Below are 24,766 nucleotides of genomic sequence, written 5' to 3' on the forward strand. Positions count from 1 at the left end.
GCTCTCCTCCAGCTCCCACCCCTGCCCAGTGCCCTTCTCCTGGCTCACTCCACCTGCACCCGGTTCAGTCACTTCTGAGGAGCAGAAGGAAGACCGTCCTATAGAACAGGACAAGGGGAGTGCAAGGTCGCTCTCAAGAGCCTGGAGGTCAGAGGAGCTCAGGAACCCCTCCTCCAGGGAGCTCCCAGGGTGGCTTGAACCCTCGCCAGGGGAGGAAGCTGCTCAGCTGCATCTGCGCACTGGGATGCTCGCTAGCTGCATCCCAAACACTGCCTTTCTGTTCCCAGGTGGGACCGTCCACACTGGCCCTGGAGAAGAGTGGCATTCACACTTGAGGGTGAGGGGCAGGGAGCTCAGGTCCTGGCCTGACTGGCACCTGGGCCAGACCTGGCACTGGCCTTCCCCACGGACAGCGCCAGCGCCACTGTCAGACTCTAAGAGTGTGCCACATACGCAGGCTCCCGGAGGACTCAAGACAAATCTTTCCTTAGTTAATCGCTTGATAAATCTGCCTCCCCTGGATGACGCCCCAAACCACAGAAACAGCAGTCATGGCAATTAGGAGAGGTTGCCATGGGCCATCCACACTTCGGAGCAGAGCACGTCTCCTAGCCTTACATAACAGGGTCTCCCAGGCACAAAGACTGCTTCAGAGAGGCAGATTAAATCACCCTGTCTGCAGCAGGTCCCACGGAATGGAAGCAGAAGCCTGTAACCCCAGCACTAGACAGAAAAATAATACCACGAGTTCAAGGCCAGCCTGTGCTACAGAGCTACAGAGGAAGACCTATCACAAAAGAAAAACTATAACAGAAACGCAAAAGGAGGGGGGTGGGGAGAAATACACAACTTGTGAGTGGGGATGGAAGGGACAAACTCGGAGGAGGCAAAAGAAGGCATGACATTGTCCAAAAAGAAACGTACTCTTTACCTGATTCATGAAACTGTAACCCCACTGCACACGACCTTTATAATAACTACTTTTTAAAATATCAAAAGGAAAAAAAGCCCTTCAGTCCCAGGCCAGGAACCACCTTTCTATCAAGACAGTGTGAGCCTCTGTCTTCCTCTTCAGCCTGATAAATCTTACGTTCTCCTTATGGCGTGCTGGACCACCGCGGAACAGCCCACCAGCCCACGGGTGTAGCTATTCCCAGGAGGTCTGGACACGTAAGTTTCAGGGACCAATGAAAAAAGTAATCATTCTCAATGAGCCTCCTTCCAATATCATTATCAGTTAGCCAGGCCCAGCGGCTCTCATTCGCAATCCTAGCTTCCTTGGAAGGCTGAGATTGGGAAGGTCAAGTCTTTCAAAGACCCTCTACACAGAAAAACCCAGGCCTGGTGGTATGCCTGAGTAATCCCAGCGACAGCAGGGGCAAGCTGACCATGGTCCAAGAGTTCACACCTGTGATCCTAGCTAGTCAGAAGACTGAGATCTGAGGAACTCAGTTCAAAACCAGCCTGGGCAGGAGACTCGAGTCCTCCAATTCATTTCCCAAACAACAAGAAAGTAGAGGTATGGGCCAAGGGATAAAAGTACTTTCCTTCAGGAAAAAAAGATCAGAGACACCTGACAAGCCCCAGGACCAGCCCACATAAATAAATAAATAAATAAATAAATAAATAATAGACATAAGCAAAGAACAAAAGGCTGAGAGGGCCGTGGCTCGTGTAAGAGTGCCTGCCTAGCAAGAGGGAACCCCGAAATCAAAACCCCAGGACCAACCTTCGCCCACAGAAGTTACTGTAAATGTCAAGGCAGTGCAAAGCACTATCATTTTATAATAATAATAGCGTTAAGAGTGGATAAAGATACAGAAAACTAGGAACTGTTTATGTATTGATGGCAGGATTGTGAAATGTTACAGCTGCTATAGGAAATAATACTATAACCCAAAAGTGTCATATGACACTTTTGCCGGTTCCTAGAAAGATGCAGTAGAGAACTGTCATAGGACCCAGCATCCAGGGACTGCACGAGGAGAAGCTGGGAGCGGGGTCTTCGACAGGATGGTCACTGATGTTCCTATCAGGAGCATAGTCACCAAAGGCAAACAGTGGCCATAACCCAGCTTTCTGCTTCTACACGAACAGAGCAAATGGGATCCATCCTTACGATACAACAGAGCTGAGTCTATCTGGTGAATGTAACTGTAACCCCTCCATACATTACAATAAAAAGGAGCTCAGTCTCTAAGAAGAAGGAAATTCCAAGGTAGAGATGGATCTTTCAGACTGTGGTGGCCCTGAATAGCTTGGTACCGAACTGCACAGATGAAGATGTTTCTCAGATTCCCCTCACCAGCTGACCTGGGTCGTCGGCTTATACTGACAATTTTGAATGGTCCACAAATGATATTGTAAAAATCTACATGACCCTTTGCGAAAATATGTTCCTCAACCTGCTTAAGACAGGCAGAGAGAAATCAGCTGGATACAAATGTCCCTTAAAAGAGGACCCTGGAGGAGACAAAACCATGCGGACAGAGGTGGGTGATGGTTGCCAAGGGCTGAGCCAAGAAGCAAAAGCCGTTTCCTGGACACAGAGCTGCTGTTCCAGCAGCTGGAGTAGGTCTGGACATGTGCTGACAGGGACCCGGCACTATGTGTACACTTCATTCCACTGAACTAGGAGCCTCGCAAAAAGCAGGCGTGGTCCAAGTGGGAACGGTTACGTATATTACACCACAATAAGAAATTGAGAAACAAGTGCAAGAGGTAAGCAGGGTGACAAGCGGAGCTGGACCTTTACCCCTTACAAGTCACAGCCTCAGATGCCCACTCTGGACCCCTAGAGGTCTCGCTCTCCAGGTGTGCAAGGCCAGGTCTCCCCAGCAGAGCCCCGGGAGTCTCAAGAGCTAAGTTATATGTTAACAGTCATTTCGGTTGGCTATAAAAATACAGCAGCACATAATAAAATTGTTTTTGTACTATGGCAGAAGTACTTAGCATGAGGCTATAAAACCCCATTTGCTTGAGCCTGGAGCTGCTGCCGAACAGGACAAAATCGTGGAGGGGAAGGAAGGGCAGAGAAGCAGCCCTGCGAACGCTCACGGCAATGTTCACTAGAAATGGAACGTGCAGCCTTGAGTGCAGGGCTCTTCAGAAGGTACTGAGCATCACAAGGACCAGCTCTCCCTTGCTCCTGTCTCACTTCCACCAGGAATCACCTCCTCTGGCTCCCAACGGCCTCCACGCCAGTTCTCAGCACCCTGGGCGGAGGGCGGAGGGCTGAGGAGGGCCAGCTGTCTCCAGGAAGGCGATCACCAAGGCGGCGCCCTGGGGCGACAGCCAACCCAGACTTCAGTCAGCCTCCCCTACCAGGACTCCACCAGCAGGGCCCCGTCACCACCCCCAAGCCACTGTCACCACCACCATCACAGCTCTGTCACCAGAAACACCACCACCACACACAGCTCATCCAACAACCACACTGCCGCTACCACCACCACAAGTCTACCACTGGTAACACTGCTACCAAACCAACACCACCTTCTAATACTGCCACTACTGCCACGAACATTTTTACCAAGCCAACACCACATCTACCACACTTCCACAGCTGCCATTAACACTATTACCAAACTAACACCACCTCTGTAACACCACTACCAAACCACCACTACCACTACAACAGGACCATTCCTCTCAGTGCCACCGCGACCAACCCCAAAACCACCATGACTCTACCACCAGTACTACTACTAACCAAACTCACACAAGCACTACCATAGCAACACCGCAGTTCTACCATCAATACTATTGCCAGAACAGCCTCTGTTACCACCACGACCACAGCACCATCACCACCACAGCTACAACAGTAACAATACTACCAAAACCACGACCACTGCCACCATCACAGCTACTCCAGTAATACGACAACATCAACACTGCCATCACAATCCACAGGTCGCCACAGCCCTATCACCAGTAATCCGAGCACCACCACATTATCTCTACTGTAGCTCTCCCACAAGCAGTATTACCACCACCACAACTCTACACCCAAGAGCAATGCTGTCATCATGACCTCACCAACATTAAGACAATCAACACCATGAAAACCACTGCCATCACATCATCATCCCAACGCCACCACCGTCGTGGGAATACCCACAGACCTCATTCTGCACCCAGGAAGACAGCCAGACTACCACGTATTACTCCTTTCATGCAGCCAGCCCAGGAATCGGGTCCACGCTGTCCCCACGTGTGCACATGAAGACTGAGGCCCAGGACAGGAGGGAGGGAGGGAGGGAAGTACAAGACCACACTCTGAGAGCAGCAGCCCCTGCCTCCCCACTCCTGGGTACCCACCATCCCTCTGTGTCCCCTCCCCTTCACGCCACCCTTCCCTCTCTGAGACCCTCTCCCTTCTGTGGCCCCTCCCCTCTGAGACCCCCACCCCTATGCTTCCCTCAGCTCTGCGGCCCCCTCCCCTCTGCCCCACACGGAAGACCCTGGAGACAGGATCAAATACCACTTCCACTAATCCCACGAAGAGAAGTTGGGGAGGAGCCCCCATGTCAGGGTCATTTCCGCTAAGCTCACCCTGTGGGAGCACGGAGCAGACCTGCAACTTCTAGGACTGATTTACCATCAGAGTCCTGGGCCAGCGAAGCACAGAACATGGGGATCAACTCAAAAGAGAACACCACCTCTGACAAGCTCCCCTGGGCCTAACCGGGGAGACACAATCAACAGAGAGAAGATGAATTAGACAGCGTGTCTCCAGAGATGGGCTGACCAGGAAATCTCATACTGCATGACAGCCACCAAAGGCCGCCTCTCTGGGGCACCTAATTCCAAGTACATTACCACACGAGGTCACCAGGGAGGGTGGCCATCATCTCCACATTCAAAGCCAGGAAACCGAGGCCAGAGACAATGGAGAGCTAACAGAGGTCCAGCGGTGAGGACGGAGCCTGACTCCTGTGCCCCTCCCTGAGTGTCCCTGGGTGCCACCAGGAGGCCATCCAGACCCCAGCGCATGCTGTAGACCCACAGCTCCTGCTTGCTGGCTGGTCCTCTCCTGGGTGATTCCAGAACAGCTCTCATAAAACTAGCCAGGGAGATGTCAAAACAAAAGTCACACAAAATACCATCCAACATCACACAAGAACTGTCACAAGCAAACCTTGTCACAAAGTCCTTTTTAGGTGAAATATTTCCTAGTAATAGCTTCCCCTCCAGATCTCTCCAGCATCTATCAAAGTCCTGCACGTTCCTGTCTGAGGTAAATTTATGGTTACAGCACAGAAAGGACATTCAACACGCCACACTCTAATCATATACTGAGACCCACGGTCTCCAGTTCAGCCCTCATTCCTGTGATCCTGCAACAGAGCCACAGATGCCCTGAAGGCTGGGTCTAAAGGGCAGGAAACCATTAAGGGGTGCCCCTCACCCACCTACCCTCTCAGAACTACCAAGTGCAGCCGGCAGACAAACAGACCTGGAACACAGCTCAAATGGCACTGGACACGCAGCATGTCTGCCCCAGAGAGCTCCTTCCCGTGATCCACAAAGCCGCTGCACTTGTCCCAAGAGTGGGCTAGTGGCAGTAGGAGCTGGGGTGTGTTCACCAGGTCCTCAGAGCCCATCTGAAAGAGCCCTCACAGCAAACGCCTTCAGGTAGATCCATGCCCACTAGCAGAGAGGGACCCAGAGCACCAGGCAAGGAGAAGAAGTCGGGTCCACCTCTCTAGCAAGATCCAGAGGGGAGACGGAGAACTCGCAGCCCAGGTAAATGCTCGGTGACAGGAAGGAGCAAGGTCCTTCAGCAGCAGAACGGCCTGAGCCGTTAAGGATTCTGGGTGTCTGGCTCACAGGGCAATCCCAGGTTCCAGCCCCACTCTCCCACCCAGACATAACACTATCACCAAAGCACAGAGTACACCAAGTGCTTCCCAGACCCCAGGGCAGGGACATGGACAAGGAAATGGGCTTCTTGGAGGGAGGAGGGAAAAATCCAGCTCGCTGGACCTCAGGAGTTCAGACATAACTCCAGGAAGACACCTGGACAGCTACAGGCCTGACTCATGCATTCCTACGTGGCCAACAGCCACTCTGATTCTGGGGATCCAGCCCTCTGCTGTGCTCTGATGAGTCCCCCGAGCTCACACCCTGGAAACTTCACTTCCAATGCACCCGGGTGGACAGGACCTTAAGAGGTGATCAGAAACCAGCCCCACAAACAAGTACCACACTGCCTTGCCTTTGTGGAACACAAAATCAAACCGGCAAGGCTATGAAAGTAAAGAGAGGAGGGCCCCAAGGGCAAAGAAAAGAGGGAGACAGAAGGGACAAGAAGGAGCAATAGACAGGTGAATATACTTGAGTAGTCACGTGCATGTATGAAAAGAGCATGATGAAACCCCTCGCCATGTACCATTTAATATGTGACCACCGAAACTACTACCAACAGTTCTGAGCAGGGGATTGGACTCCTAGCATCCTACCAGCCAGCCCGAGTGGACAGAGAAGAGGCCTTTCCAGGAAAGGCCACTCACTGCTTAGCACTCAGCAGCTCTCTGACCCGGGCTCCCTGAGGTTCTTATTACTATGATTGGGCTACTTCACTGACTTTCTTTGATTTTTGTGTTTGAGAAGTTCAGGGCCAACACAACCCCCAGGAAGTAAGACATTTCATCAGGACATGGATATCTGCAATCAATCCTCAAACAAATCCTCTTTTTATGTTTCTCTTAGAGCCTTCTTTATGCAGCACATTTGTTATTTTTCCCATGGGCTCCCCAAAGTTCATGTGTCCAAGTTTCTCCACTGAAGGAACTGGCTGGGTGGCTTCTAGGAGGCCACTAGGGTAGATGAGGTCATGGGGGAAGGAAACCAGCGACCTCAGTGACAGACCTGAGCATGTACACCTCCCTCCCATCTTCCCTCTTCACGATGCCCTCTGCCACATCAAGACCCGGTGAGAAGGCCTTCACTGCTCCTGGATCTTCCATTTCCCAACTTGTATAGCTCTGAGCTATTGTTCTATGAAGTACCCAGACTGTGGCGTTCTGTTACAGCCACACAAGACACAGAGGGACAACATCTCCACCTCATATTCAAACAAACCACCGAGCTCTCTTGTTCTCTCTGCACACCAGAGAGTTTGTGGAAGGGGAAAGGACAGGAATACCCTCTGGTAAGAATACAGGGGTGATGATACGGATCAGGCAGGGTTCATGAGATGGTCCTAAGAGTGACCCTAGGCTAGCAGGACCCTGGGCACATGACAGAGACCACAATGGCTCCATTACTGGCTTCCTTGTCTGTAGATTTCTGGTCACCCAACATCACCCTCAAAAGAATGCTTTGGATGAAACCGTCCAACAACACAACAGTCACTGTAATCCCACAGACACTTTGATTTCTCTGGCAAGATAGCTGTCAGTGCTTGCTGGTCCACACAAGGCAGATTTTCTCATACACTAATTATACACACCCTAATCTAACACACCTAACTACAAAAGGAGGCACTGATGATTAATTTGCACTGAAGAGTTTGTTTATAAACAGGGGCACTCGCAAAATTCATGTTGCCGATAATATGTCCCAGATTTAATCTGTCCACTAATGTGGAACATCACCCTGGTTTGAAAGAATAAGGGGCGTGATTACTTACCTCTCTTCATCCTAGCTCTGTTTTATTCAAATTAGTTTCAATTAATTCCCATGAAATTAAACCAAAACTATAGAGCAAGGCAACTTGCTGAGAGTGACTCCAAGTACCCAAAGTTCATGTCAGTGTGGTTAATTCACAATCCACTTCAGTAAAGGGCCAGATAAAGCCCGAAGCAATGGCTTACACCTACAATTCTAGTCACTGGAGAAGTAAACAATAGCTCAAGGCCGACTTGGGCAAACAGCTGGGCATGGCTGTATGTGTCTATGACCCCAGCTACTTGAGAAGTGTAATTACAAAATCAGCAGTCCGGGCCAGTCAAGGGCCTGGAAGAGAAAACCACAAAGGCAGCTGAGCACTCACACCTATAATCCTAGCAATTCAGGAGGTTGAGAACTGAGAATCAATGGTTTGAAGTCGGTCTGGCTAGATAAATCCAAGAGACTCCCCTCCAAATAGCCAACAAAAAGCCAAAAGAAGTCAGGTGCTAGTAGCTCATGCCCGTAATCCTAGCTACTCAAGAGGCTGAGATCTGAGGATCACAATTCAAAGCCAGTCTGGGCAGAAACATCCATGAGACTCTTATCTCTAATTAACCACCAAAATGCTGGAAGTAGACCCATGGCATAAGTGGTAACACATCATTTTTAAAAAAAAAAAAAAAAGCCCTAAGGGACAGCACTTAGGCCCTAAGTTCAAAGCCAGGCATGTGGGTCCTGCTGGCCCTGTAAAGAGCCATCCAATCTATGTCCCGCAGAACCTCACACCTGGACGCCCAACAGCATGACTGTGGGACTGCTAGTACAGACCAGGAGTAAAGCAATTATAATCTTAACTTCCTTTCCCCCACCCCAAGGCCCAGCACTGGTGAGCACTTCCTCAATAAAATCCAGGCACCCCACATAAACCAGCAAACTGCCTTCGTATTTAGAAGCACTTCAGACCTCTAGGCCTTCCTCACAGGAAGTTCTAGACAAAAATCCGCCACATCCAAAATGAGGCCCTTTTGGAGGCTGGGACACTATTGTCCCCATTTCAAAAGACGCTTCAGATTGCTCACAACCTTTCTGTTCAGCCTGGTATTCTATGGGCTTCAGAAAGAAAATAAGACAAAAATATATGTATTTATATATGTATATATATACATATTGTATTTTATATATATATACACATACACATACTGAGTCCAAGTAGGCCATGACCAGCCAGCCCCTGAGCTGTGTATGAAGCTGGCCTCTCAGTAGGAGGGAGAATAGATAAGCTGGCATCCATCTTTCAAATGTAACCACAGTGCTCCATGCTGCTCCCTCACACTGGTCAATGTCTAGTGTCAGTGATTGTTCAGGATAAAGCTGGAATGCACCTCCAGAATTTCCCAGGCTTGGATCCTAAACACCCTAGTTAAGACTACGTAAAGGCAAGTCAGACGATGTGCGCTTCTCTGGCTTAATGGGAACCTGCGACAGACCCACGTGGGACCACGGGTACCACTGTGACCCCCAGGACCTGCAGAGCCCCAGGGACATTGTCAGAGGCATTCGCTGCTGCTCTTCTCCACAAGCTGGGCTGGCATGGCAGTGGCAGGCTACAGTGCCTCATCTGGGTAATAAAACTCCAACTCCTCCCTTAAAGAGAATAAAGCACCCATAATGAGTGTCATGACTTTTCAGAGTGGACAAAGGTAGGTGGCAGGGCCTCCTGGAATCCCACTCAAGAAGACTGCAGTCCCAAGTCAGCCTGGTCGAGAAAAAGTCTGTGAGAATCTTCTCCCCAATTATCCAGCAGAAAGCTTGCAGTGGGGCTATGGTTCAGGTAGTATAGCACGAGCCTTGAAGACAAAAGCTGAGGTACAGTGCCCACGCCCTGAATTCAAGCCCTGGCAGGCACACAGGCACGTCTGACACGCGCACACATGCGCGCGCGCGCGCACAAACACACACACACACACACACACACACACACACCACACACACGCTGAAAATAAAATAGCTTACATTCACAAATGAGAAGGCTCCTGAAGAAGTCACACTGGACAAGTCCAACTCAATCCCCAGCCAATGCTGCTTGCTGCTCATGTCAAGCCACCCATCACTTCCAGTCATTTGCCCTGCCTCTCTGTCCTTCTGCCTGCACAGAGGACTCCAAATACACGGCTGGGCCTCTTCCATCTCTCCATCCCCAGGCAAGACTGGCACCTGGGACAGGAAGCCATCAGCAAACGCCATGCCTCCAACTGAGAAGGTGCAAAAAGTGTAGCGGGCAGGAAGTCCTCCACCCGCAAGGACACAGTGTGGATGGGGCAAGGGTGACTTCCGTGAGGATGCACAGGGCCGTGTCTGCCGAGTAGGCTAGCCTACAGGGAGCCTTAGCCAGCGTGGTCAGCCTAGGCGTTGTCCTGAGTCTTGCATTACAGCAAGAACAGCCAGCATCAACCATGTTTACCAGAGGCACACTGCCTCCTCAACACATATGCAAGAGCAGCAAATCTTCCTGTCCCACAGAATCCATGCCAGCTGTAGGAGGTGGCTCCAGCTGGGTCACCCAGTGAACGAGCACAGGAATGACCCCAACACACATCCACCGAGTGACCTGGGGGGGGGATCCCACAGTGACATCAGACCCCCATCACACCAGCAGGGTCTGAGTCGCTCCAGGGGCCCCCTTCCCCACCCTCAGTGCTTCCCTGGGCTCCTTGAGCAAGAACCACTGGGCCTGGCCTCTTTTGGCATCACCAGAGCCATGTAGCCCGCTGCTCTCGGCTGATCATCCCTGGCCTGCATGAAGGAAGGAAGAACCTTACATTCTCTTGAGAGAAAGGAACTGATCTACCTCTAAATAATGGGACCTTCCAGACAGATCTCAAATAGCTAACCTCTGAAGGAACCGTGCTTAATTATTTCCTGCAGGTGGCAGTGGCTCACACCTGTAATCCTAGCTACTCAGAAGGCTGAGATGTGAAGGTCATAATTTAAAGCCAGATTTGGGGGAGGGGGGGACTCTTATCTAAAGAAAAGTAGACATGGAAGCATGGCTTCGGGGGTACAGCACTAGCCTTGAATGAAAAGGCTCAAGGACAGCACCTAGCCCCTGAGTTCAAACCCCCACTACAGGTGGGCACACACCCATATACACACAATGATTCTAATCAACTGTGGGAAAACGGCAATTCAGACACTCAATCTGTTAACATTATCACACGGCTGCATCTCACTCTCTAGATCCATCTAGAAAGACAAGGAAGATGGCCAAGACACGGCCTCAGTGCACTTCAGGTCCCTCCCCCGCGGGCGACAAAACAAGGGGCCAAGGAACCCGAAAGTCTCACTCTGATTCTGCGAGAACCCTGGAAATGTGTGGCTGACTGGAGGCCTGGAGCCCCAATCCCAGTCCTGATCCAAGGACAGGGGGCTACACTGCCTCCACCGTCTCTAGGAAACATATTCCGAGCTTCTTCCAGCTCAGAGAGCCCCAGGCACCCTCCTCTGCCCTGCTCAGCATAAGCAGGGGAACCCCCCTTAGGTGAACCCTCTCTCGGCTGCTTTTCAGGTATCTTCACCCCTCCTTCTCATGGGAGGAAAATCTCAGACCTCTAGTGTGACCAGCATGACCTCTGCTCATGACATTGATCCTAGTTACGCGTATCAAGTCAGGTTAGTTCTGTTAGGGACACTAACTTCACATTCCCAACACCTGGTTGTTGGGCAGAGCCATAATTTAACCCTTGACCCCCAACACAGGCTGTTTATTAAGGGACATAGCCAAGCTGGCATAAGTAAATGTGCTTTCCCTCAAAATGATATGCAAATGTATGCAAATGCTGATGGAAAAATGGTTTTTAAAGTTTAATGGCTTTCTCTTTTATCTACTTTTCCTGGAAATCTCTATTCAGACTGAGAACAAACAGCAAGTAATTTGGATGGAAATCTCTTGATTCTACTTAAGAGAGCTCCAGTATTATTATATTGGGTTGTTGTTGTCATTGTTGTTAACAGGAGATAGAAAAGGTAAGTGGGTCTGTCACAGGGACAATCCTCAGCTTCCCTTGTGGCAAGGAGAGGGTCGCCGTGTCCCAGGAGGTTAGCAGGTGTGGGCTGGAAGCTGGCCGGTCTACACTGGCCTTACGGGGAGAGAGCCCTGAGTGCCTCCTGGGTATCCAAATTCAGAGAGGCTGACTAACCAGCCCGAAGCCAATCCAACAAGCCTCCCTGGGGGCTGAGCTTTGCACCTCAGGCTAGAATCGTCTCACAGCTTCAACACCCAGCACACACAGCCAGTCCGCCTGGTATGGGACACCCCCTTCCCCGCCTGGATGCCCAAGGTACCTCCTGGCCCCTCACCACCCCAGAGGGCCACTTTCCTTGTCTCTCCCAGGTCAGCCCAGTTCAGCAGTGGCAGAGCCACTGGTGACTTTGGAACCCTGCAGGTAAAACTGCCACAGCATTTCATCTGGAGGTGCAGCTAATGTGGCCTCTGTCCAGGTTGCCCAACCTTCCCGACTCTCCTTCACTTTCTGCTCAGAGGAGGCATCCCCTCACAACCCCGGGGCTGTGAAAACCTTCCTTCTTCCTCAGAAGTCATCTGGAGCCAGGCACTGGTAGCTCACCTCTGTAATCCCAGCTACTCAGGAGGCTGAGATCTAGATGAGGACTAAATAAAGTTCAAAGCCAGCCCACGTACACAAATCCATGAAACTCTTTATCTCCAATGAACCAGCAAAAAGCAAGAAGCAGAGGTGAGGCTCAAAGTGATAGAATGCCAGCCTTCAGCAAAAATGCCAAGCAAGAATACAAGACCGCAAATTACTGGCACAAAACCCAATATAAGGCATAAGGAGATAACTCCCCACAGTATCTGGTCCCTCAGCCTCCAGGGAAAGGCCAGAAACTCTGGTTTGACAGCTGTTACAAACACATCTAGGAATGATGACTCCTTTACACCAGAGGTTTACTCCTGCAGAGACACCCCTCCCCCAGTCCCCCTCTCTGTTCAGCATGGCGAGTGTTCCATGATGCCCCCAGGACTGCACTGAACCCTGATAGTCTGTGTTTCTCCTGCATATTTATAAGTACAATTATAAATTAGAAACAGTGAAAGAGTAACAGCAGTAGTAAAAACTGGGCAATTATATACACCTATGATAAAATGTAACATAAATTAGGCCTCGGTAAGAGTCACAACAATGAAGACAATATTGGAACAATTATAGCTGTATAATAAAACAAATTATTTAAAATTCAGGAATTATTCATTTCTGGAATTTTCTATTCAGTATTTTCAGATCTGAGCTGATTATAAGTCACATAACCACAGAAAGCAAAACGAAAGAGGGAGAGTCCATTCTAAAATGGTATGTGCATACACATCCATACATATACACAGACACGTGCACATAAATAAAAGTATTTTAGGACCAAGTATAGTGGCACATGCCTGTAATCCTATTACCTGGGAGAGATCAAGAGGATCAGAGTTCAAACCTATCCCTGGCAAAATATGTGAGAATCCATCCCCTAAACCACATAAATAAACAAATAAAAGAATAAAGTTTGAGTATATGGCTCCTGCTAAACAGGAGACAGAAGTAGGAAGATCACAGTTCAGGCCAGCTCAGGCATTTATAATTCATGGCTGGTAAAAGTAACAAAAAGCTAAAAGGACGGGGCCTGGTTCAAGAGGTAGGGTACCCACCCAGCAATAAGGAGGGCTGAAGATCAAACCTCAGTACTACAGAAGAACTACTACAGCCCACTACCAGAAAGGGAGGCGGTCCCCAACGACCAACAAGAGACATCACAACAATGGGAAGTGAGAGTGAACTCACCTCGTGCGTTTCTCAGGGCCCCTGGTGCCCTGCAAGCCCTAGCGCATGTCATCGTGAGGTCAGTGCAGAGGCAGGAAGGCCACAGCTGACTCACGGCATGGCATCTGCACCGCCTGGCACATCTGCAGGTAAGTATCACACTGTGGCAGGGCCACCCGTGAGACAGAGGCTCAGGAGTGGAGGAGCCAGTGCTAAGATGATCCACACTCTGTCCTGAAGAAACACGCTCACCAGTCCTTCGCTTCAGGGACTTAAATCCTTCACTATGCAGGCTCACTAATCCCACCTGTAAGTGCCGGCCTAGAAACCACAGAGATCAAAGAGGGACACTGTGCAGACAAATGTTCCACAGACTTGGCCCACGGCTGGTCCCCCAGGTAACTGCGGGTCAAATGAAAAAGGCAAAGATGGAGATCTTACTTTCTGTTCATCCAGAGACAACACACACAAGGGACACAGATCCAAAAGAACCAAGTTTCTGTTTGTTCTCAGAGCCTTTCTCCCTGTCTTGAGACATTGTGCAGGGGTCTCCAGACAAACCCCCTCGACCTACCCTGCCCCCAGGCCTACCCAAGCTCAGCTTCATACTCACAGAGCCACCTCCACCTCCTGGAGGAGCTCCCCAACCCCCTGGGTCCTCTCCCCAAGCCCTCCCAGCTTCTCTACTTAACGTCTAGTCCTCAGTGAAGGCTACTCAACCGAAATACTCTGAAAAGCAATGACAATTCATTTCTCTCCACTCCAAGGTCAAGGCACTGGCATACTTGGTGACTGGTGAGGCTCTGCTTCAAAGATGGTATCTTCTCACCATCCCTCCAGGTAGAAATAAGACAGCTCTGCGAGCCAAATGTGGTGGCGCACACCTTTAACCCCAGCACCAGGATGAGGCCCTCAAGCCCAGTCTAGACTACACAGCAAGCAATCAAACCAAACCAGCCAGGTGCCAGGGGTTCCCGCCTGTAATCCTAGCTACTCAGGAAGCTGAGATCTGAGGATCTCGGTTCAAAGCCAGACAAAGCAGAAAAGTCCCTGAGAAAGTCCCTAAGACTCTTATCTCCAATTAATGACCAAAAAGCTGGAAGTGTAGCTGTGGCTCAAGTAGTAGAAGGCTAGCCTTGAGCAAAAAACTGAGGGAGAATTGTGAGGGCACACATGCATACACATGCTCATGTGACATCTACAAAAGAAAGAGAGGGAGGAGGGGGGAAGAGGGAGGGAAGGAGAGGGAGAGGGAGAGGGAGAGGGAGAGGGAGAGAGGGAGAGAGGGAGGGAAGGAGGGAAGGAGGAAAGGAAGGCAGGTAGGAAAAACCTCTGTGGGGCTTTCCTGAGGGCAGCAATCCAGCATAGTAAGTATATCACATGCCAGAGGCCTGACTCCAAATACCAGCCCTGAGTAATCAGGTTTGAACACATGGATTGGGGGAGAATGCAAAGATTCACGCTGTGGTGCGACAACAATATGCTTACAACAGTAGTTATTTGTGCCTCGAAAGTTATTTGGAGAAGAAAAAAGCTTAGGAGCTTTTCTTTCGCACCTTTACTCTTTTCATATTATGTGCTTAAAGAATAGCACCAAACATTACTGCAAAAATAAGTCACTATTTTAAAATTTAAAGAGTCTTAGACTCTAAACCAAGGACAAGTAAAACACAGCTGACAAACCAGATGACCCAGAGCTTGACTTAATTTATACTGCTCCTAAGCCAAGAGTGGTTGTTACCTTTATTTAACTGAGGCAAAGCTAACATAAACATTTTAGGCTGTGTAATTCAGCAGCATTTAGCATGCAGGACATTCACAGCTCAAAGCCCTGGTGGAGGAAGCTCTGAGGGCCCCAACACCATCTCCCACCAGGCTGCATGATTGAGCTCAGCCATGCTCAGCCAGGCTGTGGCTCCCAGGAAACTGGAGCAGAGGACCACGGTGGACCTGCAGAGAGGACCATGTCACAGTCTGGATGTTCCCATCCAGGCCAGACAAGCACAGTTGGGGCTGGGAAAGAGCTCCAGAAAGTAAAAAACGCACTTGCAAATGCCCTGGGGTCCAGCAGCCCAAGGGGCTCTATGCCCCTCCAAGTCACAGAACCTAGGTGGGGAAGTATCCACAGAACATCATCAGGGTCACCAGTCAAGTGTCCTCCCCCCCGTCCCAGGGGGCCCCACCCCACTTCAGCCTCCACCTGCTCTAATCAGGCTGGTCCACAAAACAGCACCATTTCCCGATCTCCAAGAATGGCCCAAAGAAGTACAGCCGTGAGCCCCGAGGACCCGAGATGCGCTCCTGTCTTTGACAAATGGATAGCTGAACACATGTGATGTTAGAAGGAGTTGAAATAAATCACGGAAAGTTAATAGAAGAAGGGTAGCAATTTGGAAGAAAAATAATCACATTTCCCTCCTGCTAAATCATTATTTGCTCCTGGTAAAGTCAATTACATTAAAGAAAATAAGATATTATTTTAGAAGAATAACACAAGATCTTGGTAAGTGCCTTTATTCCCACAAATCAACCTTGGAGGGAGGGAGTTTGAGGTCTGGAACTCAAGAAGGTTTCTAGGCAACTAGAATGGCTCCTCACAGGAAGTTTGTCCACACATCTCTCCCAGGGCTGACCTCCTGGAACTTGTGCCTACCTCTCCGAAAGAGGTAGCACACATCTGTAATCCTAACAACACAGAAGACTGAGACCTGAGAATCATGGTTCAAAGCCAGGACAGGAAGGAAAGTCCATAGACTCTCATGCCCAATTAATCTGCAAAAAAGCCAAAAGCAGAGCTGTGGCTCAAGTGGTAGAGCACCAACCTTGAGCTTACAAGGCCCAGATCATGAGTTCTAGCCCTAGTACTGGGAGAGAGGGAAAAGAGGAGGGGGGGGACAAGAAAGGGAAGGGAAAAGGGAGAGAAGAAGGGGGGAAGAGGAAAGGAAGGAGGGAGGGAGGGAAGGAGGGAAGGAAGGGGGAAAGGGAAAAAGGGAAGGAAGGTGAGGGAGGGAGGGAGAGAGAGAGGGGGAAGGAAGGAAGAGAAAGGGAAGGAGGAAGGGAGGGAAGGGAGAGAGGGAAGGAAAGAAAGAAGGGAAGGAGGGAGGGAGGGAGGGAAGGAAGGAAGGAAGGAGGGAGGAGTTCTCTGCACCCTCCAGACTCATGGGTCAAGATGGTAAGGTCCAGATTTCCTTCCCAAACACATATGGTCCCCAACTCATAATGGTTTGACTTCAGATTTTACTTTCAACCTGCGATGGTGCAAAGGCAATACATACTCCACAGACATCGTGGAATCTTTCTGTGGAGAGGCAATGTGTGCTGTGGCCATCTGTGACTGCTCGCCACCCTCCACCCCTGGATCCCCAGCAGCCCAACCTCCTAATTTGTGCTGCCGAGCAAAGATGTTAAGCCTCCATCCCAAGATGTCCAAGAGGATGGGGGCCGTGGTGTCTGTAACCCACAAGATAGGATTCCCTTCTCTGCACTAAGACCACTTTATACATGTTGCAGGCAGTAAAGCTGGGCACAGATGGCCAGGGCTAGAAGAGCTGAAGCTCTCACCCTGACCCAGGGCAGCCTTCACCCAGCTTCTGACATCTTTGCCCAGTTGGAGAAGCTGTCTCCCCTGGCCCCAGCCCTCACACCTCCACAATCTACCTGAAGGGATTCTGGCGACAGACCTCTCCAGGAGTCCTGGAGGGAGGCGTCTCCTGTCCCTCCTTCCTCAGGACCCCAGGTCTGGGGACACTGCGATCATTCTTGCCTGGTCCTCAGCTCCCCATAGTTGTCCCACTGTCTGGGCTCAGCACAAGAGCACTAGCCTCTTCCGGGAGAGGTCAGAGGCTACATGACAGGTCCACACGCCAGGGAACTGAGCAGAATGAGATGGGGCAGCAGGAAATGGCGGGCTATGGCCCAGGGCCAGCGGGAGGGTGCCAGAGAGGAGGCCCGAGGGCAGGGACAGAGCCAGGAACTATTTCTGAACTCCAAGAAGACAAAAACTGTATTGATTTGGGCCTGAAAAAATAATGGACCCATATCTCATTACCCAGCACCCCCCAATTCCTCCAAAGCTTCAAAATTCAGTAAGAATTAATACAATAGGAAAACTGAGGAGAAAGCAGGCTGGTCATGAGCAGTTCTGTCCGCTGTACAAGGTCACACAGGCCAGTCCACCCCGGGCCCGCTGGAGCTCATGGGATGCCCAGTAAGGGATGGTGTACTGTGCTAAAATGTAAGTAAGTCCCCATGAGGACAGCTCAGAGGCATGGTGCTCATAGAGACAGCAGGGGAGCAGGAAAGGGGGTGGAAGGACAGAGGAAAGAGTTAAGGGAGGAGAAGAGGGGAAAATGGGGGATGAGGGGAGGGGAGAGAAAGGAGAGGCAGAGGGAGAGAAGGGAGAGGATGGAGAAGAAGGAAGGGAGAGGAAGGGAGGCAGAGGAGGATATTTGAAAGCAGTTTTCCTTCATTTCCCAGTATCTTAAACAATATTGTTTACAGCCAGGGGCTGAGACTTCGCTGCTGGATCAACAGGGTAGCCAGGGGCGGAGACTGTGCCACTGGGTCATAGGGTAGCCCACTGAGGTAGCTGCCCAGGTTAGGGGCCCATGCAAAATACTCACCTCCCAGAATACTAATCAGGTGCCAGGAGATGTGGCTAGCAATAAATGAAATGGACGTTGTAAAACTTGAGGGAACTTGAGGCAGTTCACTGCCTTTTTCATTGAAAACCATCACCAGAAGGGAGCTGTAAGACTCCCAAGGCAGGCAGCAGGATAGTCCATCCAGTAGCTGACAACTGCACATGGAGAGGATGCCAGCCTGCCAGCCTGCCAGCCTCTGGGCCCAGGGGAGACAGGGACCCCAGCTCCAGGTGAGGACCTAAACCTCTAGGAACGGGCAAGGCAGAAGGACATGTGGTTCACCAGCCTGGCTTCAGGATGGGTTCAGGACATGGACTTCTGACCCAGGGCTCTTTGCCCAGCCCTTAGCATCCAGCCTTCTCACTCACTAACTGCACTGACTCTTCCGATACCTGCTTTGTCCTAAAGACCAAGGCTGCTTCAAAACATAAAGATTACATTCCATAAAGAGACAAAAATACACACAGAGAAACAAACAATGTAAACTTCAACTGCCAATGGAATAGGTGTGTGAATCCACCTCCTGCACAAGGAATGGGGACTGTGAACACACTTCCTGTGCAAGGCATGGAGACCAGAGTATATATACACTTCTGGTATAAGGAATAAGGACTGGGTGTGTATACACTTCTGATGTAAGGATTAGGGACTTAGATGTGTATATACTTCCAGTGTATACTGGAATATATATAGCACATGTACATATATATATACACATATATAGGAATCTATAGAATATACTGGAATTGGGACCTGTGTTTAATACATGAGGAGTGTGTATACACTTCTGGTGTAAGGAATAGGGACCAGAATGTATACATACTCTGGTGGTGATATCAGGAGCCGCCAGGCCCCTATGGGAAGAGACACTTCAAGGGCTTGTCTGGGTTCGGCCCCTGAAGATCTTGAAACCCACAGGACACAGACACAAAGGGCAAAGCCGGCTTCTGCCCTCACCAGCCTCTCTCCACAGCCCTTTGCGAGATAGGATTCATGAACCCCTGTTCTATGCCATCAGAACACCATTAATGCTACGGACCCCGTCCCCTCACACCTCCCGTCAGGTGGGAAATACATTTCTGAAGGCCTTGAGAGAGCATGGAAGCCCACACTGTCTTCCTTCCCGGTCACACAACCAGACTACGCTCCTGCACCCCCTGCAGTAGGCCTGCCCAGAGACTGAAATCAGAGCATAGGACCTGGACCAAAAAGAATAGATCCACCTCCACACCAGTCAGGAAAAAAAAATCTGTTCTAGGCAAAGAATAGGAGGAGCTTTAACAGCCTGAAGCAGGGCCCCCATCCTGCCCTCTGCTCCTCCCACCCCTCTCTACCCTCAAGGTCCACAGAAAGCAAATGGTAATGACAGAAAGGTGACAACACAATGGGGCTGCTTGTTATAGCAGCTAGCAGCTCTAACTGCTACATTGATACAGAAAAGTTTACATATGAGTTAAACCACTCAAGTGGTGCATTCATTTTGTATCAAACTCTAGAGGGAAAACAACAGTGAATCTTGGCTCTAAAGAGCTCTAAAGTGCAACCGCATCAAAGTAGAAATACAGGAGCACCTTCCATGATAGATTCATTCTGGGAGTCTGGAGCTCTGCCCTGCCTTGTCCCTTCGGGGTCCCCTGGAATGCCAGTGACAATGTTAGCTGGGTCCTGCCATCAGAGCTGTGGCCGCCCACTCTCTCCTCACAACAGGGCAGGGGCTGCAGAAGCCGGGGGCTCCTCCTTAGAAAACAATCCGTAAAGAAAGGAGCCTTCGTTCTGCACAGACCAGGGCTAGGTTTGTGCCGGGTCCTCTGTCTCCAAGCCTTGTAACACCAGACCTTTGATGGCACGCCCCATGCCAGCCAAGAGAAAGCCCAAATGAAAATTGAACAAGCTGACAGACACCTGTCTGGGATGAAGCCATCTGCCTGTGGTGTGTAGCCAGCTTCCCACCTGCAGGCATTCAACAAATAACTTAAATCTAAATGTTTGATCAACAAAGCCAGGTTCATTGATTTGTCAGAAGCATGTCCCCTCCCCGACCCCAGGACTGACCCAGAGGGTGTGATTGGGGGAGATGAGCCAACTGCAGGGTGACCACATGCACAGCCCCCAGGATGTGTCCAGTGGTCACAAAACCAGAACCCAGGGGCATTCCTTCTGCCACTCTCCAGCTGGGATCCTGGAACCAGCACACGCCTGGCCACTCTACTCTTGCTAAGAAACTGGAAGCAGCCCAGCCACACAGAGCAGCTGACGCCAGACAGGAGCTGATCCACTGGCCCACAGCCAGCCATGAGGAAGGGATCCACACAGGACATCATCAGACATGAGAGGAATTTCCAGATCTGAACACAGAAATGTCCCAGTCCAAGAGGAAAGGCTGACAGCCTCACCCCACCTTCCACAGGCCCCACAGCTCTCCAGACCCCCCGCCGCAGAAAAGGCCACCCAGGTACAGCCTTCCACCACCCAAATCACACCATTACTACATGGGGCTATGTGCCTGCATATCCATGGGCTGGAGATCTAGCTTCAGCTCAGCACCCCAGAATGGAGCTTACTGAGGGTCACTGTCCTCAATGTCTGGGTACTTTGTTACGGTGACACCAGAAAACTCATATATGCACAGTGCACACCAACCTTTAATGTCAGAATGTCAGCCGCCACGAGAGTCTCCCATCATGTTAATAAAAGCCTACTTGTAGCCAAGCAACAGGATGGCTGAAGCTTGTAATCCTAGCTGTTCTGGAAAGTGAGATCTGAAGATCAAGTTTCAAAGCCAGCTCAGTCAAGAAAATCCGTAAGACTCTCATCTCCAAAGAGCCACCAGAAAGCCAGAAGAGACACTGTGGCTCAAGTGATAGAGTGCCAGGGTAAACAATAGGGAACAAAGCCCAGGCCCTACGACTGGCACTGAAAAAGCAGAGAAAGGGAAAGCAGACTTGTGAACGGAGATATTGCTACTGCATTCCAGGACTCCACACACAGCCTTAGGTACATCAATTCGCTCCTGTGAACTTCCTGTCAGCTCAAACATGTGGTAATATTAAGCACTGGACAGGAAAGTTTACCCATGCACAAGAATGAAAAGTGACCCTGTTAAAAATAAAATCCAATCTCTGACCCCTCCTAACTCACCAAATCACAGCTTCCCTCCTCTCAGTAACTGTCCCGACAAGAAAACAGAGGCAGAAGAGATGTGGATTCTCAAGCTGCCTTCCCCTCACTGGACACGGAGTTCTAGCCTGCAAACCTCAGTAGCACACACGCATGTACATGTACATGTACATGTACATACACACACACACACACACACACACACACACACACACACACACACACAGCTGGTGGCCATGCAATCTGGTGCTGCCACTCTGGAAAAGTCTGGCAGCTTCTTAAAAAGCTAAATATCCAACTACCCCAGGACTCAGCAATTTTATTCCTGGGCATTTATCCCAAAAAAGTAAAGGCGTCTGTTCATGCAAAAACCTGTGTATGAATGTTCTCAGCAGCTTTATTTATAATAGCCAAAAGCCAGATGGCCTTCGACAGATGAACAGTCATACAAGCTGTGGCAGAGACATAAAGAACACTACTCAGCAATGAAAAGGAACAAACTTGAGAGACACAATTTGAGAAATCTTAAGCAGAAAAAGCAAATCCCCAAAGCACATACCACCCCTGTATGAACCCAGTTGACAGAGACACAGAACAAATGGATGATGGCCAGGATTTGAGGCAAGGGGCTGTCAGAGGGCAGATGGCTGTACGAGGCCAGCAGAAGAGTCTTCACCATGAAGAACGTTCTGTAGCTTGTCTATGAATGTCAGGGTCCTACTTCAGAGACTGTATCATAGCTTTGCAAGGTGTAAGCTTGGGGGAATCTGGTAACAAGTACTCTAGATCTTCCACAACTGCAACTGCTGAATGGGCAAACCTTAATGAAAGAAAAGAAGGACGAAAGAGGAGGAAGGGTGAGATCCAGTACAGGCATGAAGGTGTCTCCACCACACCAGGGACAAGCTCAACACTGCTGCTTCTTATCTTTGCTTCACCCTCTGCACCCACAGGCAACAAGTGAATGAGGAGGATTATAAACCAGGCATGGTGGCCCACGTCTGTAATCCCAGCCACACAAGAGGCTGAGATCTGAGGATCATGGTTTAAAACCAACCTGGACAGAGCAGTCCCTGAGATGCTTACCTCCAGTTAATCTACAAAAAGCCAAAAATGGAGCTGTGGCTGAAGTGGTAGAATGCCAGACTTGAGTAGAAAAGGCCAAGTAAGAATGTGAGGCTCTGAGTTCAAACCCAGTACAAACACCAAAAGAAATAAATAAATCAATACATACATAAATACATAAAGGACTACTCACACCCCTAAGACAAGCCTGATCACACACCTGATCTGGTAGGCAAAGTGGTATAACAATACATTTAAATTTGTATAATGTTTCTGAAATAAAATCGGGTTTATAGAAACATAGTATATCCTATTTTTTTCCCTGCAACTCTAGTGACTGAAAAAGCCAAACACCAGATAACAAAGGAGGTCTCTCCTGCACATACTTACAAACTTCTGCAGACATTATACTTTTAAGAAATCAACTCTTCTTTTTCAGACAGCTCAGACATTAATTTTACTCCCAGCCCAGACAGCAACTTTTGAAGGAGAAGATTTGCCTAGGAATAATAATGGTGAAATTTAAACCAAAAATCACTTGTCACTCCATTTCTAATCTTTGCCCTTCACTGGATGAAAAATCAATGAAAGTGAAGGAGTGACTGGCATGTCTCAACACGTGTCTGACCTCCTCAAGTCCATGAATCCTTAAAGTCCGCAGTATGCAGGCTCAGCTTCCTCTAACAGACAGGGACACCAAGACTAAGAAAATGGTAGCCATTTCTTCGGGGGTCACAGCACAAGAAATAAGAACCAGAAATTAATCACGTGTGAAGCGCCAAGGCCCATACCGTTAAAGGCCAGAAGACAAGAGCAGGTTCACAGTGTTCCATCAACCTGGTGACAGATATATCCACTTCCTGTTCATCCATGTGCACTAGTTTTCACTGCTACCATAAGAACCCTCTCCCCACCCCACCCCCGCCAAGCCCCCAGAGCTTAAGCACAGACAGATTCAGTATGTCCCACACCCAGGCCTGACACCCAGGGCTTAAACCTAGGTGCTAGTTCTTCATCAGGAGGTTCTGGGAGAATTTGTCTCCAAGCTCATGCAGGCCTTTGTGATGTTAGGACTGAGTCCTGTTTCCTGGCTAGCAGTGGCCACCAGGGGCAAGCCCTTACCTCTCTTGGGCCTCCATCTACACAAAGTGAACCTCTAATCTCACAATCAACAACTGCCCATTTGAGTCCTTCCAGGTTTGGGATCTGATGTACCTTCTGTAGCACCTCTCTTCCCCAAGTGGGCATGATCCCAGGACCATTTCCCCAATCACATCTACAAAGTTCCTTTCCATAGAACTCGTGTGCCATATTCCCAGAATCCAGGGATTAAACTGGGGACATCCTGGGACCTTTAATCTGCCTTGCACACAACATGCTGCATTTACTATTCCTGATTCACCAGGGATGACTCTGTCCAACTCCAGGGGGGCTGGCAGGAGAGGGGATGGGGGTCAGCGGGTGACAGTAAAGACTCTATGGCCTATCCTTCAGGAGTGACAGCTAAGTCATGGGCATGTCTGTGCAGATAAGCCAGATCCCTAAACATGTCCCCAAAACAAGCCAAAATAAGGAAAGAGAAAGAGCCATTGGGCAACTGTCACAAGCGGTGCCCCATGGAGAGAATCACAGGGTCCCCACACTTCCTGCCTCTGCAGAACAACCCACAAATCAGCTGTTTACCGTTTTTCTCCATTTTTCTTACAAAATAAATAATAACTGAAGCGTCTCAATTTACAAACAATGCTTCTAGCAGATTCCAAAGTAGTCTCAAACAATGAGCTATGATTCATGTTTCCAAATGAGATGGAGTTTTACCATTTCCTTTCCCCTCGTGATCCATTCATGGGCCAAGTGGCCCAAGTGAAAGCATGGCCCACCCACCAGAGTCCAGGGAGAGAAACACTGCTCTGTTGTTAGGTTCCCCAAAAACTTGTCGAGGTTGAAAAGAAGGATCTGCAGTAATTTTCCCTTAGTTGAAAATAGCCAGTGAGCTACTGAACCCTTCCCTGCATCACTAGAAGCCATATCCAAACCCCTCACCTGCCCTGGTACAAACTCCCAGACCAACCTAGGTTGACTCCACAGGTCAGCTCCCCTTCTATCCGACCCCTCCACCCCCACTGAAGTTTCCAGCTTCTCCACCACCCTCCCAGATAGAGGATTTGTTTCTACAAGACCTCCTGAAGCTGTCCATCCAACTCACCTGTCGTATCCCCACCAGGTAATGGAAATTCAACCTCTGGAGAGGAGAATCAGTTACAGTCTTGCTATTCTTTCCTGGTAAAGCTATCCCATATGCCTTTCTCCTTGGGGAACTTTCCAACACTGAGCTCTGAAAATCATATCCCAAAATATTAGTAAGAAGTGTGAAGTCAGAATTCCTCCACGGGAATGCTGGTAAAGCTCTCTGGAAGAGAGCTATGTGTCAACAGGAATGATTATAGATATATTCTGGCCCAGGATTGGCCACCCACCTGCCTCCTCACTGAGAAGCCGCTG

General features: G+C 49.7%; 1 protein-coding gene and 1 long non-coding RNA gene across 3 annotated transcripts in view; both read right to left on the reverse strand.

Moving 5' to 3' along the window:
• The window catches only part of Dock1 (dedicator of cytokinesis 1), a 411,811-nt gene that overhangs the window by 385,257 nt on the left and 1,788 nt on the right, over positions 1-24,766 (reverse strand). The gene's annotated exons all lie outside the window — the stretch shown is intronic.
• LOC150053686 (uncharacterized) lies at positions 21,650-24,602 on the reverse strand. The gene is made up of 3 exons (XR_016537884.1): positions 24,471-24,602; positions 22,651-22,764; positions 21,650-22,019 (listed from the first exon to the last, which is right to left on the reverse strand). It is a non-coding gene; the product is annotated as an uncharacterized LOC150053686 (long non-coding RNA).

Source organism: Megascapheus bottae, chromosome 15 (assembly GCF_031878675.1).
Source record: "Megascapheus bottae isolate mThoBot1 chromosome 15, mThoBot2.hap1, whole genome shotgun sequence".
NCBI lineage: Eukaryota > Metazoa > Chordata > Mammalia > Rodentia > Geomyidae > Megascapheus > Megascapheus bottae.